Below are 5,864 nucleotides of genomic sequence, written 5' to 3' on the forward strand. Positions count from 1 at the left end.
TGTGAGAATGGCAAAGGACCGGGCAGTGTTTCGTTCTGTTGTATGAAGGGTCGCTATGAGTCGGAACCGACTCAACAGCACCTAACAACAACACACAAGCAAAACCATTTCAGACCATTTTCCTAGAGAAACACTTCAACATATACACCAGGCTGTATATACAGCAAAATGTCCATCGATAAAATAGGTAAATAAGTTGTGCACTAGTCAAACAACGTATTGCTATCTAACAATGAAAACGAACAAACACAAAAACAAATGAGTCTCTTAAATTTCATGCTAAGCCAAAGCAGCAAGATATACATAATTCCAGTGGTAAGATTCCATTTATGGAAGTTCATAACCAAGCAAACTAAGCTGTTCACTCCCTTTGCCCTGCAAGAATTACCCAGTGCCATGTGACCTGCACTACTTCCCTATGGAACATACCCTCGGCCCTTTCACTTTCAGCTTTGCCACGTGACATCCTTGGGCCATTTAAAGTAGACATGATGCTTGTCATGTTCAGTCAGATGCTATGAGAGACATCAAGAGTTTCCGCCAGTTCTAATGCTCCGTGACGTCCCAAAAGGAACTGTTCTTTCAGCCTGGATACTGGAACGGAGATAACACGTGGAATATACCCTAAGCCAACCATAAGCCCTCAATTATGCAAGAAATACATTTGTTTTTGCAAGCCATTGAAATGTTGTTGCTGCTCAGAATGGCAGCAAAGCGAATAGGATGCAACATAGGTGGTAACACTTTCAAGTAAAGCAAGAAGATAAGTAGCACAAAAGTGAGTACAGTGGAGAGGCAAGAAATTGTGATCCCAAACAGGTATGGCGAGGGAGACTTGGGGTAGTGACAATGTTCTAATTATTGATCTGAATTGTGGTTACAGAGGTGCATGCTTTGTAATTATTCATTAAACTGTCCACAAATATTTCATGCATTTTTCTGTATTTTTTTCCCACTGAAAATTTTAAAAAGGCATAAGTTTATAAGGATTTATGATTGTTCTTTGTCAAACATGTTTCAAATTTAAGCTACTCTATAACTCTATCCTTTCTATCATTTGAATATTAAGCATTTTATCATGAAGAGATATTATCATAACTTTTTATAGTAAATAACCGGTTTATTTATCCTTGGAAAATCCATCATGTTCTGAAATGCCATCCTGCATCAGACAAAACGCATGTATAAACTAAGTAAAATTGATTAATCACACTCTCTGATTTCCTTTTCATTAATTCATGCAACAAGTATTTAAGTGCTCCATATGTAGCACTACAGATATGACAACAAAATAAAGTTCTTGCTACCAAGAAATTAAATTTAAATATATTTATGTACACACACCCATATATATGAGCTATAAACAATGCTGCTGCAGAGTGAAAGGATGACTTACAGGAGATTTTAGGAAGGGTGGTCAGGGAAGACCTTGGATAAGATTACATGTAAGGGAATGAGGGACTGAGGAAATGTTCCAGGAGGATGAAACAGGAAGTGCAAAGACCCTGCAGTGAGAACCAGCTTGGCAAGTTTGAGGTTCAGCAAGGAAATCAACGGTGATGGTTGGGGGACAAAGCCCCACTCCTATGTATCTCTTCCAAGTCCAAGTAGCAAGGGCAACTTTGGATCAAAGTTGGGCAGCCGCTTTCAGCAGCATTCACCAAGAGAGACCTTTTGCATATTTGAATTAAATGAAGTGATATAAATAGCAGCAACCAGGAAAAAACCTCAAGATATAAACTTCATAAAACTAAAAATGACTCTAAGTTCTGGACAGAGTACTCGCCTAGAAATATTAGACTTTTCAGGCAACTCTCACGCCTGACAACTCTTCAAATTTAATAGGCTCCTCTCCTTCAGAAAACCCGCTGCACACCAGACAAGACATAGAAAAAAAAGAAAAGTACAGTGTGTGTGTGTGTGTGTGTGTTCACAGTGAGTCACTGGTTATGCTTGTTGGGGCGGTACAGTGGGTCCATCAAGTGAGACTGGTGAGCACAAGCAGAAAAGTAAGAGACGGCAAGATATGCAGTCGTGCTCCCCGCTCACAGCATAGCTGTTTCTGAAAAGTGACTGCCCAAATAAAAATTACACCCCAGATATTCCTTGCATCTATGTGGGGCCATGTAACTCAATCTCACCCCAGGAAAAAGGGCTGGTGATAGGTGACACTTCTGAGCCAAGCTAATTCAGCAGGAGAGTCTTCTCCACATTCTTCCCCAACCCCGGTCGGCCCGCGTGAAGTCGAGGATGGTGAGCCTCGGGGTGGCAGAACCCAAAGATGGAAGGCACCTGGGTCCGTCAGTCACATCATGTGGAAAGTTGCCTGAGCACCCACATGGGTTCCTTCTGTGAGCAGAAATAACATTTTTCTTTTCCTCTGTTACTGAAATTTTGATGTTATCTATTGCAGCAGTTAATGTTATTCTAATACTTAACTGGGCCCTCAAATTTTGAGCCAAGGAGTAACAGGCAGCAACCAGACTCTCCTAATATAATGGCACTTAATGAACTTTTAATAAAAAGTGAGCGAGATTCACCAGATTAATAGTTGTGCTTGTCTCTACCTACACAGATTATAGCCATTAGGGATTATTACAGCAGCGGCAGAGGCTGCAGCAATGGGACAAACGGCAGACGTATCAAAGCTGGGAGACGCTCAACACAACTGTGGGAAGCCTTCTAACTGTGTCAAATCCCCTCTAAGTTGAAGATGACTGTTTCAGACCCCTCAGAGTATCTCAAAACCCTCTTCCTCCCCACCCACAGCCATTAGATTCCTTCCCCCTTTGTACTCACTCACGCATTTACCAGGTAGGTTACAGCCACTCCAAGCCTTAACAAGCAGAGGGGTGGGGCAGAGGGGCACATAAGTGGTAGTCTTGAAGAATGGAGCAGAGGATCCCTGTCTCAAATATATACTACTAATCAGCCCTTTTAGTTTTCAACTCCCAAATGCCTGTCTTCAACTACACTATACAGATATACAAGTGGGATACGTATAAACTACACATAGGTAAGGAAAATACCCCTCTGCCATTTTCAAACAGGAAGGAAAGGCCCAGCTGAGAAGTTACTTCGAGGACGAAGTTGACTCGGATACGCTGTTGTCCTTCTGCTAGATGACCCATTAGTCAGGCAATGGTCTACTGAACCCAGAATGCTTGCTTTAACACCTCACCTGGAGAGAGGGAAATGGACAAAGGAATGTGAGGAAAACCGTCTAAGGACTGAAGAAAGTTCTCACATACGATTCCCCAGTTTGGGAGAAAACAAAAGCAAAATTTAGCTAGCCCCCAGAAAGAAAATTAGGTTTAAAAAAAAAAAAAGCCCTTTAAACTCACTGATTTTCTGTTCTTTTGAAGGAGTTTTTGAGTGTCCAAATTCACTGGCAAACATTTCTCCTGAGAAATTCCTCTCTCTTCTGAGATAGCTGAGGAGGAAACATCGAATTCCCCAACTCAGGGGGTTTGGCAGTCCCTCAAGCGGGATGTGTGGAGGAAGGTGGATTATGTGCCAGCAGGTGGAGTCAGCTATGTATTTTGACCCATTTCTGCCTGAGATTTTAAAGTCCAGTCTATGTTATGGTTTCCTACAGCTTTTTAAAGTGAAGCAATCTACGTATCAATTCTGTCAACCAGCCACTATCACTCTGACCTCTTGTTATCAAAAGACTGAGAGAACATTGGCCATAGGCAACTGGGGCAAGAGCAGTATTTATTTGCCTTGACTGGACAGTCCAAATCAGCTAGAAAGGAAAGAGGAACAACAGTCCTTTAATGTCACCAGGAGCTCAAGAATAAAAAAGGCTAAATTTACAAAGGATAAGAGTGTTAATTACAAACAGTCCCCAAGGTTTGGTCACATTAGAAACACAATGACTTCATTCATCATCAGTATTTATTGGGCACCTATTATGTGCAAGTCACTACAGGAGGCTCTGAGAAAGATACAAAGATGTAAATCTGACAGACTGCCCTCAGAGAGCTTACAGTCTAGTACAGTCTCTGGAGAAGCTTTTTTAGGTGTAAATTAACCTGCCCCCACCCACCCCACCCCCAAAAACAATTAAATTAAAAATTCTTTTTCTGAGGAAAAGTTTACTAGATTTGGTTTCTTCCATTTACTTTTAGTTCAGCAGCTTCACATAAAAAGCATAAATCTGAAAGTCTTTTAAGATGCATACTTTTACTCGTAAACAAAATTCATTTTCATTAGAAAAAAATGCTGAGTATTTATTGCAATTAAGAAAATCCTCAAACACATCTTCAGTATTTTCATGAATTTTTTTTTCTTATGAATCTGTACTTGTGAATTAAACAATTTCCCAAATTGCATTAAAAACATGCAACAACTTTTTGAAATAGATCTCTTTAAACCGCCAGCAGTCACACATAATGTACACAGGCTCTCTGCTAAAAGCAAGGAAAGCTTTTGAAATGGATAGGTATTTACTATGGAAGTTCACAGTTTATGGTTTTTTCCCATAAACCTGTTTCGTGTTAATTCAAAGTATTATAAAATAACACCTGCATTAACCTATACCCCAAAGAGCCAAAGCTTTAGATCGCTAAGCTTTAGATAGAAGCCAATATTGAAAAATGATCATTTTAACCTTAAAGCCCATCTCTTGGCATTATTAACAGGCTAGCCAGATGCACCATAAGAACTATAAAATAATTACAAGAAAGGAAATTCAAAATAACCCACTTTCCTATCACATCCTAAAGAGTTTCTGAAGTTTTGTTATCTTCCTTTAAGCACAAATCAACAGGGGAATAAAAAACATTGATAATAACTATTTGTCTAGGCTAACGTACTAGAGAAAAGGGGTATTTGAGTACTACATTTTAAAACTAATTCATTTCTAACCAAAATTACTTCGAGTCAGTGTCTTGTAATTATTATTCTCTTTCCCCAGAACCACCTCTGGGCTCAGACACTTCTAGCCCTATTGAAGTTTTCCTAAGTCTGAAGCTTCATGTCCTTTTAGAAACTTTATGAGCCTTCTTCTAAACCACTGACACTAGGTAGATGATATGGTTATGACACTGAACAGAAGCCAATTTTTAAAACGTATTACAGTAAACTAATACAGCTGTACACACCCAAAGGTGAGTTCCTGAGACGGCGGTTCCTTATTCCCATATTGGAGCATTCTTGTCCTGAGCAGTTTCCCTTAATTAAGTAAAAACAAAAAACTAATTCTTCATTGGGCTAGCTGGGCCCTTCTACTTCTCTTCCTCACCAGACTCTAAAAAAGTGGGTTTGTCAAATAAGATAAACTGTAACTCAAGTAAATGTTAACATTCACCTCTACCAAACTGACAGATTCACTCGCTAAAGAGGTATAATGAGCTATTAAACTGGTACCCAGGTCTGGCTGAGATTGTAAGCTTATTATGCATGCCTTCCTTACTGGAAACATAATTCTTAAGCTTTGATGCCTGCAGATTTTAAGTTTCCATGTCTAGTATTTGTACAAACTAAATGAAGTTAGATTTTCTCAGTGTAAAATCTAACAAAAATAAAGTCAGATCAATATGAATTATGCTAGCCTTTCACCTTCCCATGCTGACATTAATAAGGTGCTTCTTTGTTCAATCTCTTTGCTGAACAGATACAACCAATTTTACAGAATTGTGTGGTGTAAAAGGACCACCATTTAAGTTATCTAGTCCAACAGTCATTTTACAGACAAAGAAACTGAGAACCTGGAAGGTTTAATGAAAAGCTGGGAGGTAAATCCAGTCTAGTGTTCATGATACTATATCTCTGACCTTTCTGCTGGTCTGAAGTCATGCACACAGGCTTCTACATGAACTGTACAACTACATACAATAACTGGTAAAACTAATGTAGTA

Source organism: Trichechus manatus, unplaced genomic scaffold (assembly GCF_000243295.1).
Source record: "Trichechus manatus latirostris isolate Lorelei unplaced genomic scaffold, TriManLat1.0 scaffold00267, whole genome shotgun sequence".
Taxonomy (NCBI): Eukaryota; Metazoa; Chordata; class Mammalia; order Sirenia; family Trichechidae; genus Trichechus; species Trichechus manatus.